The sequence below is a fragment of the Tamandua tetradactyla genome, chromosome 24 (genome assembly GCF_023851605.1).
Source record: "Tamandua tetradactyla isolate mTamTet1 chromosome 24, mTamTet1.pri, whole genome shotgun sequence".
NCBI lineage: Eukaryota > Metazoa > Chordata > Mammalia > Pilosa > Myrmecophagidae > Tamandua > Tamandua tetradactyla.
In genome coordinates, this window is record NC_135350.1 from 52,159,026 (window position 1) to 52,174,484 (window position 15,459).

At 40.2% G+C, this 15,459-nt stretch overlaps 1 pseudogene; it reads right to left on the bottom strand.

The window, feature by feature from the left end:
* Window positions 1-2,460: 2,460 nt before the first annotated feature.
* LOC143668213 (solute carrier organic anion transporter family member 4C1-like) lies at window positions 2,461-12,314 on the bottom strand (annotated as a pseudogene).
* Between the last annotated feature and the right edge of the window lie 3,145 nt (window positions 12,315-15,459).

The following is a 15,459-nucleotide window of genomic DNA, read 5'->3' on the forward strand; positions in this document are numbered from 1 at the left end:
GTTTTCTCAATGTACATAATTCATATTTTTTACAGTTAAGGAAACACAAATGTTAAGATAAAATTTTAAAGGCATATTTCCAATTATGTTCAAAATTAACAACAGTTCAACCTATAAATTCTAAAACTACAAAGTAACAAAAAACTTACTTAAAAATCATTGTAAATTGTAAAAAACACATTGAATGAAAAATTTTTACTTCTAAAAGTAGCATAATACTCACCCATAGGTTGGTAAATCCAGAAGTACAAACTATTATTATAAACTACAATAGTGTTTCTACTGTCCTATCATGAAAGGAGGTATTCTTTGTAAATATGCACATTATAAATAAGAGTCTGACTCCTTTAAAAATGAAAATTATTAAGAATTACTGATTGCATATGTAGAAAAAAAAAGAATGAAAATTATTTTGATTTAAAACTTCATAAAAATTATTGCCTTTTAATGTTCAGTGTATTGAATACAATGTAGCCCTTGATAACTAAACCTCATCATGAATACCAATTATTTAGCGATTTTTGTTTATAAAACTCTTTCTATACGTTCTGTTTCCCTCTCTCTAAATTCAGTGACTCTGTTTATTTATATAATTGTACTTATAGTTATTTTGTTTCCTCTCTTGCTGTCAGTTCATACTTCTATTAATGAGTTCCTTTTGGGTCAACCATTAGCCACGAAATCCTCCTGTTCAATTCTCCACTTCCACAAATAGAACACAGAAAGCCTAAACTCTCATGCAAACTTTGCTCCAACAGAAAGCAGCATTTAAAATGTATCTGGCTGGATGGAAGGGAGATTGCTTCTGAATCAAGGTGCAGTATGCCTGTCTTGTGCTATTTCTTTGGCTACTATGAATGTCCTGCTTCCCAATAGTCTGGACTTTAGGCTACCCATCCAATTGGCTTTGACCTTTGGTGCTCATGCATTCCTGGTTTAAGTAGGAATGTGTCCTGACCCATAGCTCCTCTCCTTCTTTAATATTCAGGTTGCTCATTTGCCTAACTCCTAACTTACTCCTCCTTGAATTTTAGTTTGTAAGTACTACTAGTTTCCTGAATCATTGTTGGTCACATATTACAGAATCTCTTACATTCCATGAATTTCTAGTGCTCCTGACCCTGGTTTCCTACCAGGCTTTTACTCTTTGCTCATGTTATCCTGGTTATATGTTATATATACTGTTTCTGCAAAACAAGTGCAAGTAGATAAAATCTGATGGGGAGGAGGAAAGCTAGTAATGAAATTTATTAAGTTAGTAAAAATTTTAATGAAAATTTCAAATGTAAACCTTTCTGCATTTGAGCGTAAAGAAATTTTAGCACTTTTCTTAATCAGCAAAACTCCTAACCATTGTAGAAGTTATTTTTGGTGATGTTAACTGATCTATTTTCTTCATTTTCTGAGTAGATAAAGTTGGCATTAAATCTGACCTGAACAAATGGGATGAAGTTATGTTATCAGGTATGTGAAATAGTTTAACTTTAAATAAATGTATCAGTCAAAGAGTAGAGTTTACTGTTTTGATCAAAAACAAGAGCTTACCACTATGGGAAAAACAGTATTATAGATACTATAAGTAATGTGCCAGGTGATCATATTTTAAAATAGGAAAAATTGAAGAACTGAGTATATAAACATTGATCAATAGTTCATTAAGAAATATTGGCACTTCATTGAAGTTGGGACTTTCCTCATGGGAGACGTGATTGAATGATACCACCCCAGTATCATAAAATTAAGGGTTAACAATCAACAAATTATCTTCTGGAGTCTTTGAGTTAAAGCGAAAATATATGTATACAGCGATGATATTTCTGTATTTACTATATACTGAGACTCAAAGAAAATAACTAACCTACATTCTGATGCCTCAGTAACTTGCTATGATAAAGGCCATCCTGCTAAATATAAATTTAAAATCAAATTGCGTTATGTAGCTAGTTTTCAAACCATAGACTTTCAATAATAATTCCTGAAAATCATCACCTAAGTTTGATTAGTTTAAAATCTTACACCTTAGATTTGCTAAATTAGCCCAGACTGTTGACAGTAATAGCTAAATAAAAAGTGCAAGAGTGATGGAAACATTCCCTACCCTTCTGAAATGTAAACTTTTAATTAACTGTTGGCTTTTCTAGTTTAGTTTGTTATTAATTGGGGACTTTAGACCTAGGCAATAAAAATAAGAGCGTATATATGTTTTGAGGCTTTTGGTGAGCTTTGAAGGCACATATTTGTTCCTTATATTAGAACAAAAGCAAATACGAATATATGCATACACAGAAAACATATTTAATTATAAAATATCAACATTTAAAATATGAGTCTCCATATTGGATAAATAATGCTGTAATGGCAATGTGCTTTCTTAGAGATGAAAGTCAATTCTCCAGCTGTAAAATATTTGCTATTTCATTCTTCATTTCTGGCTTTAAGATCATTTTCTTCTGAAACTGGTCACTTTTGAAATAACACATATGTGTCTACTGGAGGCAGTTTATACAAAAAGATTGCAAGCCCATCGAAGACAACGGTATTAATTTTACAAACAACACTTATTGCCACTAGCATGTAGACCATCTTGATGTTATCATAAATCCAGCAAGTTCCTTTAATTCCACACGTGTTAATATCCCAGAAAGCACATGTGCTGTCTATTGTGATACCAAATATAACTGGTCCAGGTATTGTACCTAATAATTGCAGCAACATAAACGATGTTCCCAATCCTAGAGAACGTTGCCTGTAATTAACACACCTAAGGATGGAAATAGTTATGGGAGTGCCAGCCATAGAGGTAAAAATAATAGTAAGAAAGAAAATGCCAAGGAATATGGGCAAATTTGTACATTGACTTTCACATTTTCCAGCTTGAGCTTCAGAAACAAAACTTTCTGCAATAGATGTTATCTCTGCTTTCCTTCCAGTACAGGAACAGTTGTAATGTACCAGTGGCTGCCTTGTTGAAACAGAATTTATACAACCTGCAAAGCAAGGAGAAAAGTATTGGACTCCATCTCTTCCACAGAGAGGATAAAAATATGATTGCAGACAGTTACAATTGACATTGCAAGGGGCTGTCAGGTTTCCCAGTTTTCCTGTCCCCTTATATAATTCAAACATACCAGCAACTGGATGATTTTCACATTTGGCATAAATAAACACAGAACTCAGTACAAGTGCAATGCCAGATAAGGACAACGCAAACTTCATTGTGTTTTTACACATCATTTTGAACTTTGAAACAAAGACATTACCTAAAATCTAACCAAGAACAGCTCCAGGAATTAAAACAGCTGTTTCTTCTGAAAAGCTGGATGACAATCCAAACTGATTTTCTATAAATTTAGGTAAAAATGTAGCAAATTCAGTAGTAATTAAAGCTTCTGAAGTAGTTGATAGAACTAAACACATAAAGACAGTATTCTTTATCAAATTCTTTGGAGGAACTGGAAAATCTGTAATGCTTTTTCCAAAATTCTCATCTGTTTCTTGTATGGAAACACTCTTATCCTGATGAGCCTGGAAAATTATTCTAGCTTGAATCTTTGCTGTACCTGGTAAATGTTTTAGAAACCAAGAAAAAGATATTATCAAAGACCAAGCAAAGAGCCAACACAAAAGAAATCCTACCCACCAGGCCCCAGGCCAGCATGGATCGTTTTCGGTGATATCAATGCTTTGTCACATAGCAACATCAATATACATGGTTAGCAGTTGTCCTCCCAACATATAGCCAATTGCAGGGCCTAAGATTGACATAGAATAGCCAATTCCTACGCAGAGAGAAGATTTGTGTGGACACAGAGTCATCAATAAATGCTGTTCCAAAGGTATAGAGAGGAGTACCTCCTGTTCCCAGCAATAGTTGTCCCAAGATGAAGACATGCAAGTAGTTAGAAAGTGGGGAACTTGAATAAGTACAACTGGTTCTATTCCTTGTTGTTGTAAACAAATATCTTTAAAAATGGACCCCAGTTTATATTCTCCACTAAAAAATTGCAGCAACAAAAATACAAGTGCTCCCAGTCCTATCATAAAGGATGAAAATGCAAGCCATCCTGGTTTGTGTCCTCTTTCACCAAAGAATGGTACAATAAAGACCATAAACAGAATGAGATATCATAGCTTGATGATATCAGTCCTGCCAGGGTACTCTTTATTTCATAGTGCTTCTCAATAGTAGGAATACTAATGTTTACTAGACCACTTACCACAATACCTTGAGTGAGGCCCAGCAGACAGTAAAGAAGCAAAAAGCCCTGGGGTGTGCTGCAGCGCTAGGGACACTCCCGGTGGAAGTTGGTCCATCCGCACAGTCCCGCCTCAAACTCAGGCAGTGATTGTGTCCCTGACAGTTCTTGGGAGCATCCTTTAGTTCTTTGTCTATGTTTTCCTTTAGCTCTGAGCTTATTTAGGGCCACGTTTTAAAAGTCTTTGATATGTCCCAGGTCTGTGACTTCTCATCGATGGTTTATAACACTTTAAACTTCTCCTATGTCTGGGCCTTTGTTTCCTATTCCTTTATATATTTTGTAATCTTTTTTTCCCCCATAATCTTTTGTTGAAACCTGGACATTTTGCTATTTTAAAGTGCCATCACTGGAATATAGACTCAGAGGTGTCTGCTCCTTAAGATTGTATGTATCCAGCTAGTGTTATGACAGAGCTTTCCTTGAATGTCAAGAGCTAACCAAAGAAGAAGGAGAAGGAGGAGAAGGATAAATAGAAAATGTTTTCCCAGTTTTTACAGACTATGAGTGCTCTCCTTCAGAGTTTAGCAATATAATCAGTTCACAGAATAGCTCCAGGACAGAGCATAGGGAGTTCTCTGGTCCTTTATGCTCATGCACCTTGTCTTGGTCAAGCACATGTGGTCCTAGGAATTCCCTCATTTATGTCCATAGGAATTTTCTGCCTTCCTTAGGAAACAGTTTTCTCATGGTCCTATGCATGGCACTGAATGTTTGCAGCCAACAGCATCTTGTCCCAGGTAGCATGACTTGCCTGCTCTCCCACAGCGTTCTGTAGGAGAGCTCTGTGTGCTGCTTTCCACATGCAGGGCAAGTTTTGGGACAGCGAGACCCTCAAGCCAACGCTAAACAGATTGGGCCAGACAAATGTATGTGCACGAGGGTTACTCTGCTCCCTCTGGAACAGGGCCCAGGGGTCCACACCAGAAGCTCTGGCTGGCTCTGCACCAAGCCATTAGGGGCTTGGAGCAGGGCCAACCAGGACAGCAGGAGATCTTACTGCTTTTAAGTAACCTTTTTCTTGACTCTACACTCATACTGTTACTACAGCCCTTTAAGGTTCTCTGGAGCATTGAGAAAGATGTCTCTGCAAGTCTTGCTGGTTGTTCTGTGAGAGAACAGGGCCCTGAAGCTTCGCTCTCCTATCTTTATTGAGGCAAAGTCTCATCAGTCCATTTTCATTGTGTGTAAAAAGGTCTGGTTCAAGATTTATGTGTCCTTGGTGCCCAACATCACCACCTAATACTATGCTTGACAGTTTATAAATACTTACTCCTGTCTCTTCCTCCAAATTCCATTTGACTACCACAGAACGGCAAGAGTTCATTTCCTAAGCAAAATAACAATTGAAACCAAAATATTTGGAGTCCTTACAATGTTCCAGGTACTAAGCTAAGAATCTCATTTAATCCTCACAATAACTTTAGAAGATTATTATCTTTATTAGTCCATTTTATAGATGAGGAAACACACTCAGATACATTGTGTAACCTGGTCAAAATCACAGCTAGTACAAGACAGAGCTGCGATGGAAACTTTAACTCCAAAGCACATTTTTGTCGTCCTCTTAGCTGTACTTCTCACAGAAAATCTGCATCTGTACTTCTCACAGAAAATCTGCATAAAAGATCACCTAAAGAGCTTGTAAAAATGCTGATTCTTGGGCTCCACCCAACTTACTGATCCAGAGGATAAAGAGTGAATTTGTTAGCTTGGCTTACAAAGTTCCTCATAATTTGACCCTTGCCTTCCTATCTAGCTTCATCTGGATTGATTCTCCCAAACCTCCCTGTCTCCCCCACCGTCCCCTCCCCCTCTACACATATACACATACTACTGATACACACAGAAATACTCAACACACTTTGAATATGCTGGGCCTTTATACTAGAAATGGAACTCACACAATTTCTTCTTGGAATTTCTCCACCTCCTCCAATTTGCCCAGTCTGGTGAAATTCCTTTTATCCTTCACAGATCAGCTTAAAAAAGCCAGCTCCTCTGAAAAAACTTTTTTATTGCCCCCGTCCCTCATAGGATGCTACTGCTTCTGTGTTTATCTTAAAACTTCACAGTTAGTACCAACGTGTCTGTAGTTACTTTTCTCACATCTCACTTGCTATAACCAGAGTGGGACACTTAGTAGGTCTTAATAAACGCTTTTTGATAAAGTCAAATGCTTCAAAACAGTGATAATGTTTTTTTCAGTGATAATATTTTAACATAAAAAAATAACTTAATAATGGTCTGTGTCATATCTCAGATTATACTAAAAATGCTAACAAACCTAAATACACACACACATGCAGCAAAAGAAAAATTTTAAAAACAACAGGAAATAGGAAGGGGTCAAATGTTATTTTTTCAACTTATCCAGGGAAATTCAGAATATTTTATGCCAAATGTTGGTATTTAGAGAAAATATAGATTCAAGAAGATTTTATTTGCTTTAATTTTATTTTTATTATGGAAAATTCAAACATGCACAGAAGCAGAGACACTTGCACAGTGACTTCTTGGGTGTCCATCATCCAGCTCCAACAATTATCAGCATTCTGCTGCTTTTTCAAATGATGCTAATTCTAAAAATAATGTTTATTAATTAAAAAATAGACAGCTGAAAAGCAATTAAGGTTTTTGTTTTGTTTTGCAATTTTGCTGCAGAAAGCTCTATTGTTTACACTTGCTTCACAGTATGCTAGAGAGCTGCAAGGTGGCTGCTTAAAAAGATGCCTCCTGGCAGGAGGGAGGAGCTCAGGTAGAAGCCTGGATACCAGGGAGGGTAGGGACCCCTCCCCTCTCCGCGTTCACCCCTACCCCATCCCCTTGCTCCCCACTCCCTTGCACTGTAAAGACCCCTGAGCTCTGGAGGCTCCTAGTCCTTCTTGAGGCTGAGTCTTGAAGAGATACTTGCCCAGCCCAGCCCAGCCTGTGGACCTGCCAGCCTGAAGAGGTTGGTCAGGTGGTCACCCATCTTCTTGATGCGTTTCACCTCTTCATCTAGAAAATGGTTCTCCAGGAAATCCTAGAAATGAGGATCTGAGTTAGCAGAGCCCAAGGCTTGGTTCAGGCTTTTCTCCAGGACCAAGGTGGCTTCCATGGCTCCAGGATTTTACCCCACCCATCTTGGTTTCTGCATGTCCTGGAATAGGGCACACTGGTTTTGCATCTTCAAGAGACACTGGGCGTCTTTCTATTGTCCTTGGCCAACTCATGGAATAAGTGGTCCACGTGCCTCAGGGCCACATCTTTGCAGTGGGACCAGAAGCCCAGAGCAAGGGAAGTGCAGGACGCCTGCAGATGCAGGTTGACCAGTGGTTAACAGAGGTGTTCGTTTTGGCAGAATAATTCTGATGGATCTAGGAGCTCATGGTTGATGGACAATGAGGAGCTAACCACAAACAACAGTGGTAGCTGGTCCTGGAGGTTGTAATTAGAGAGGCAGTTGGAGGATGGTTGAGGCTGAAAAGGTGAGGGGGATAGTCCCCAGGTCTGTTCTGTTCTAGCACTGTTGAAGCAAGAGACCGGTCTGTGGGACCACCAGGTGCGCTGAGGTTAAGTTCATCTTAAAACACCCTGGTGTGGTGAAAAATCAGCCATGGTTTAAAAAGAACAACATTAACAGCTGCCACCTAATCATCAATGAACACTTAAAGGTGTGTATGGCTAACAGGTCTCAAGGATGAGTGCTGTGCTGGGGAGGCAGTAAAGGAGAGTCTCAGATGGTTCCGGCTGAGCAGCGAATGTGAGAGTAGGAAGAATTGACTCCTGTAGCCTTCTGTGCCCCAAATCCTTAGCAGCTGGTTGAGAGCAAGCTAAGAAGAGTGATGTGTGGGTTAGGAGACTGTGCAAGGAATAGTGGATGACAGAGGTTTTGACTGGAGACACAAATTCACAACCAGCCTCATCTTTGGACTTTAGATTGTGTCTTTACTGAATAACCTAATTATATCATTTTGCAGGTGTGATGGGCTGAATTGTTTAAACATTTAAAATATTTTACATTTTTTGTGCATTTATTTTGCATTAATGATATTTTAAAAAAAGGTTGTAGCCATAGCAAATGAAAGTGGCTTCTGAAAGACTGGTAGAGGTTAGAGGATTAAAAAAAAAAGTTGCTTTCTTCAGTTTGTCCAAAACTGTCTTTATTTGTGACTCCTGCCTGAAGCTGATGGAAATAGTGCCAAGGTTAAAATTGGGTCCAAGAGTGGCAAAAAAAAGGATTAAAGTCTTGAGAAGCCATTGGGTTAGATGGCAGCGAAATTTGTTTGGAGAGGCAACAGTGGAAGCAAGTAGGAAAAAATAAGAGAGATGGGATAGACATACCGAGAATGGCGTGTGAGAAAGGGAGAAGCATCCCTCTCTTGAGGTCCACAAGGGAAATTTGGATTGGGTTTTATTTAATTCAAATTTTTTCTCCTTTATTACAAAGGAAGAAACCAAGGCACAAAAAGCTAAGATTTCAATAATTTAACTTAAAAAAACTGGAAAGCAAATGCCAGAGTGCCTGCCCTTAAGGGAAAAAACGAAAACCCTGAGCGCAGTCCCTGGAGCGGGCAGCCTTAATAGGGCCTTCTGTACTGAGCTGAGGGAGGGTCTCCTCACCATCTGCGGCCAGCTCAGCTTCACTGAACAGGAAAAACCATGAGAGGAATTCAGGGTTTCCTATTAGGCTTGCATGGACCCCCAAGGGGACAGCAGCCATTTGACAAAGGAAGGAATAAGAATTGCTAACCAGGTTCACCCTCCCTCCCTAGGAAGAGGCAGAGAGGGCCTCTGTGGGGAGCGCTGGTGGTGTCCTGGAGAAACGGCAGCCTTTGTGAAAGTGCCATTTCAGCTGGATGCTTGGAATGACTGCTCCCATGGCCTTCTGGGTTCTCCTCCAGGAGTAGGGAGGAATGCACGGCGAGAGGGGTATGAGGACTTGTTCTACCCAACAGGGAAGGCTGCTGGATGGAGAAAGAGAACTGGGGTCTGGGGGGGGAGGCAATAGCGCGGACCACCGATGGATGGTTAATGAGTTCCTCCTTTCAGCAGGTTAAATGACAGGCAGCTGTGATGCCCAAGAAGCAGCTCAGACAGATGAAGGTTAGCGAGCTAAACATTATGCAATCATGATGATTTCCTCTGTGTGTGATTCATCGTAGAGGGTAGCAGGAGATGGTGAGAAGCTAGACTGAGAAAGAGATGCCTTTTTCTTCTCTGGTAGCACGTGTTAAGAAATGACAGTAAGTTCAGTTATGTGTTACTCAGAAATCCAAAATCAGAGTGGTTTTGTCACAGATACAATATTTAATAACATCTCAAAACTATTTTTGACTTGCACTGTCTAATTACTTTGATTTTAAATTGTGCAGGGCTTTTTCTAATGTATAAACACATGCTCTGTGGTGTTTCCCCCAGTTTAGGGAGAAAACAGAATATTGGACTTTTGCAGTCTAACAAGCTTATGTAATCAGTTAGGCCCTTTTTGATGGTTTATACATAAAAAGAAGCCACATGGAAATATGGATAAGGCATGGAATTCCAAGATTTTAATAAATGCCAAATGCAAGAAAAACTAAACTCAGCTTGTTTGGAATAAGTGATATTCTTTGCCAACTAATTAAAGCATTTTGATTCCGAGGCAGGTAAGTAGACAGGCAGGAGGGAAGGAAACATTTTTAGTGTGACTTTTATAATTACTGCATTTTTCCTTCCCACACTCACGGCATCTTTCTTACTTAGAACTCTGTTTTTTTTGTTGTTGTTGTTGTGTTTTTTTTTTAAAACATTTGCATCACTCCAGAAGAAGAAACAAAAAAAAGAAAGAAAGCTCATACACCCATACCCCTCACCCCTCCCTCTCATTGCCCACTAGTATTTTAATCTACCCTTTATCCCCACCCCTACTATTTATTTATTTTTTAGTCCTTATTTTTTAATGCATCTTGTCCATACCCTGGATAAAAGAAGCATCAGATACAAGGTTTTCACAATCACACAGTCACATTGTCTTTACACATTTGTCTTCAAGAATCAAGGCTACTGAAACACAGCTCAAGAGTTTCGGGTACTTTCTCTAGCCACTCTTATATACCATACGCTTATATAGGGATATCTATATAATGCATAAGAATAACTCCAGGATAATCTCTCGATTCTGTTTGAAATCTCTCAGCCACTGAAGCAATTTTGTCTCATTTCTCTCTTCCCCCTTTCGGTCAAGAAAGCTCTCTCAATTCCATGATGCCAGGTCCTGGCTCATCCTGGGAGTTCTGTCCCAAGTTGCCAAAGAGATTTACACCCCTGGGAGTCATGTCCCACCTAGAGGGGGAAGGCAGTGAGTTCCCCAGCTGAGTTGGCTTATTATATTATAGAGGCCACATCTGAGCAACAGAAGAGATTCTCTAGGGGAGACTCTTAGGCATAATGATAAGTACGCTTAGCTTCTTTGCAGGAATGAGTTTCATAGGAACAAACCCCAAGATTGAGTGCTCAGCCTATTTGATTTGTTATACCCACTGCTTGTGAGAATATCAGGAATTCTCCAAATGGGGAAGTTGAATATTTCCTCCTTTTTCCCCAGTTCCCCAAGGGGACTTTGCAACTACTTTTTTTTTTTTTTTTTTTTTTTTAAAGAGAAAGGGAGGAAGGGAAGGAAAGACAGAGAGAAGGAAGGAAGGATGGAAGGAAGGAAGGGAGGAAGAAAGGGAAACATCTTTAAACATTTTCTTGTTTTATTATATTTTGTTTGTTTGTTTGTTTTTTTTTTACATGGGCTGGGGCCGGGAATCGAACCGGGGTCCTCCGGCATAGCAGGCAAGCACTCTTGCCCGCTGAGCCACCGCAGCCCGCCCTGCAACTACTTTTTAATTCACTGCCCAAATAACTCTGGGATATATTGAGACATCACACTAATCTGTACAAACCAACAAGATCTCACACCCTATTCAAGATTCCATATAATGATGGTGTTAAACTAAACTGACTATAGAGTTAAATTAGAGAATGCACTATCCAAAATATAATTTTTGTACCAAATAAACATGTCTCCCTTTGGTCTCACACTGACGTTGAACCTTGAAATATGGACCAATAGATAAATTAAATATGGACCATATCATCCTTTACCCTGTATTCTGATTTATCTTAATCCTATCCAGAACCAGTTTCATTCATATCTCTAGTCTAAGTCTGACCACCTTTTCAACTTTTTTAGCCATTGCTGTGTGGGATAATGCTGACTTTCATAGCTTTAGAACTCTAACTTTTAGTCTCATAAATATCCAAAGTTTCTGGGAGCGACCAGGTTATATACAAACAGCTCAGTATCTCGGAATTTAGAAATAACAGTCACAACTCCTGCATGTATGTGACTGCTGTAAGAGCTTCTAATCTAGGACCCTTTATAATAGGCCCCAACCTAACAACCCATACTCTCAACTTCATTTCTCTGAGTTTATATATTATAGTTTCTGTATTACAGTTAGTCTCATAGTGAGACATGTAATATTCATCTTTTTGTTTCTGCAATTTCATTCAACATACAGCCCTTAAGATTCCTTCACCTATTTGTATGCCTCACAACTTCTTCCTTTTCGTGGCTGGAGAGCATTGACTTATTAGTGGTATCTGTTAAAGGTAGATGTTTAAAATACACCACAATGGAAAATCTGTGTAATGTTTTGGCCTGTCTTCATTTTTAAATATATTCAGCACTTCCAAATAAAGCGGCCCAGGCCCCTTCCACCTCCTGAGAAGGCTTGGTGCACCATTATCAAACCCAGGCAAGCAAAGAGGAACCTTTCTCTCACACAGCTACTCCTTGATGAATTGGAGGGAAGAAGTTGTCTGCATGAAATTGTCCCTATCAACAAGCAGCCAAGGGAAAGATGGCAGATCTCTCCTGTAGGGGTGCTTTTGGTTTCCAGGAAAAACATTCCTTTCTGGTTTCCCACCTCTGTCTGCAGCTTGCCATGGAGTTTTATGGGTCCCAGGCCGAGGTGGGGCTGCTCGGTAACCTGTGAGGTCACACACTGTCTTTCCCTCCAGGAGGATCTGTGGACGATGCTCCATTTTTACAGCTCTGAGCCTCCCAGGGATGTTGGGTGTCCTTGAAAAAGTGACATGTGGCAGATGCTTTGTTTGTTTGTTTTGTTTTTGGGCGCATGGTCCAGGAATCAAACCTGGTTCTCCACATGGAAGGCGAGCATTCTACCACTGAACCACCTGTGTAACCCTTTAAAAAAAACAAAAAACAACATTTTAATAGTACCATATATTTAACTCACATTTTCCCATTTTAACCACTGTCAAGTATATAGGTCACACTCAAGATATTGTATTACCACAACCAACAACTATTACCCTAATTTTTCCATCCTCTCAAACAGTAACTCTGCACCTATTAAGCGATAACACCTAGTTTCCCTGCCTCCATTTCCCCCTCAGGCCCCCTTGTAACTTGCCACATACTCTCTGTCTCTATAAATTTGCTTATTCTAGGTATTTCATATAAGAGAGATCATACAATATTTTGTCTCTTTGTGTCTGGCCTATTGCACTCAACAAGATGACAGACACTTAATTTTAGAAGGAAAAGTAATTTTAAAAAAATGTTTCCCTTTTGAGACAATGCAGTTGGGGAGCTGTCAAACTGGTGGGGGAATCATGGCTTGGAGCATTTGAAAGAAGCCAGGTTTAACAGCCAGGACCACTTGGGCCTGGGATTTTATGTAAATGACAGTAATGGAAGGGAAATGAGGGCAAAAAAAAGGGGGGGGGCAAAGTTCGAGATCCAGATTGCGGTTTTCTTTTACCTGAGGATAAAGTGAGAGGAGAGGAAAAAGGTTCAAGGCACTGCAGACGATTGGCTGCTGACTGTGGGAGGTGCGGCTGCAGGGGCGGAGCCAGAGGGAGACAAACCCTGACCTGGCTCTGAGGTCCTACCAGCCCCTCTTAACCTGTCAGTGCTGCCAACACTGCCCTGCGTCCTGTCATAACAACACGGGAACCCAGGGCCTGCCAATCGCCAGGCACAGGAATTCAGAGAGAAGGAACACAGCTTGTCTCTGTGCCCAGAAGCTCATGGACCTGTGAGGGGGTGGGCGCTGTGAAGGGAATTGTGAAACAGTATGGCGGGCAGCTAGAGCCCAGGGGAATTTGTCTTAAGGTTGCTAAAATTATTTACTTACTGTCTTCTTTTGGGGTGGAAGGGGCTAGAAACACCCTGGAGGATAGGCCCCCTATCTAATTTGTTCACTGCTCCATCACCCCCACCTAGGATGGTCCCTGGGAAATAAGTAGAGATGCTGTCGACCTAGTATTTACGATAAACATATTTTATATACATGCAGCCATCTGAGCCTCAGCATCACCCTATGAAATTTTAGCACCGTGTTACAGATGGTCAAGCTAAGGCATAGGACAATTGAGTAAGGTATGTAAGTAAGTGGAGGAGAGGCCGTCAGCCTACAGAACCTATGTTTTAAATCATACTATAGTAAATAGGTAAGCAATACATATATTTTTAAATGAGACAGATATTGGCTTACCAGAGGGAGTCTAAAGACTGCAGACATTGGGGAACATTTGATTCAGGGATTGAAGAATGACTAGGAGCCCTGGGAGGATTGGGGGGGTGGGGAGCAGGATGGGAGCAGGAGTTGGGTTAATGGCCTGACACTAAATTCTGGAGCAAGCATCCGGGCGTTTTTGCTCATGGCACCAAGAGTCAGTAAGTGAACAAAGAGCTGAAAACTAAGTTCTAATAGTTTTGTACATAATTATATTCAGTGTGAAAGTGAAAAGGTGGGGCAATACAGAGGTGAGTATATGTGCGAGTGAGGTTTATTTTTGTAGACCTTTCTAAATCTCTTAGGTACCTAGCTGCCTTATTCCTCTCATCTAGGCCTGCACTCAGAAAAAGGACTGTAACTCATTCACCCTAAGCAAATTAGATGCAAATGGATAATAATATTCATATCCTTAATAAGCATTTAATAAGCCTTCCCTGAAAGGCTTGGTTCCTGTATGGAAAGGGGGACAGGGAGGGACATAAAAAAGAATACGACAGATCTTTGCCGTTGAAGAGTTTTTAATCATTAGAAGAGATAAAGTGGATGTACAATTAACTGAATTCTAAATCTGGGATAATTATCTCAAATCATAATGTCAGGTCTTTTTTTCTCTCTGTTCTTTTCCTTCTCCATTCTGTGTAGGTGGCCAGCTCATGGCTCATTGCCTCAGGCAAGGGATGTGGCTGATTGGGGAAAAGAGAAGGAGGCTGCAAACTCTTTCTGGCTTTTAGGTCAAAAAGTCAAAATTTAGCAAAACAACTCCTCCTTTTCTAAGAGGAGTTGTTAGAAAAGCAGAGGAGAGAAATAGTGATTCCTGACCCCTCACCTCCACCCCTCCCACCCCTTACAAATTAGAAAGAGATTTTGGAAACAGAAACAGAGGGGTTCTCCTTGGCCAGCTGGTTTGTGTTAAGAATCACTAAGTGCATGGATTAGAAATGGCTGTGGGTGGTTCAGGTTAGAATGGCCACAGTATTTATTGATCAAACCAGATAACACTGATATACTGGAGCAGTAGCATAAAGCAGGACTCTCCCAGACAAATGGGATGCATAGCAGAAGGGAACAGAGGCAGGCTCAGAAAAGATTCTAATTCCTTCAGCAGGGAGAAGAACATTAAGTCACCAGAATGAAGGGACCAGCAAAGAGGAGTGATAGATAGATGTCCTAGTGGTAACTTGGGGGACAATTCATTGATGACTCCTGGCATAGCAATTCCCCTCCCCGCCCAGGCATTACTTAAGTCCCCTGCAGCCCAGGCACAAGCCCAGGGTTGGTGCTGGGGGAAGGCAGTGGCCCTGGGAACGATCAAGTTAAAGGAAATATTACTTATCTACTCACTAAAAGGGGAAAGGGGAAAAAGAAGGAACAACTGGATAGTAATAAGCTATAAGCCTGTCAAGAATAAGGATCATGTCTGTTTAACACTGCATAACGAAGATATTTCAAAGGAAAATTTTAGTAACTATTTGTTAAGTAAATGAACAGATGAGTGAATGAGTGAATCTGTGCCCTGAAAAGAATGGTAGTGCTAGCAATAGAAATAGAGGCAGGGAGCGAAGTGGGTTCAGAAGGGAGTCTAGCTCTGATTTAGAAAATATTGGGTTTGAGGTGGCTGTGATATAGTCTGTTGGATAAGTGCA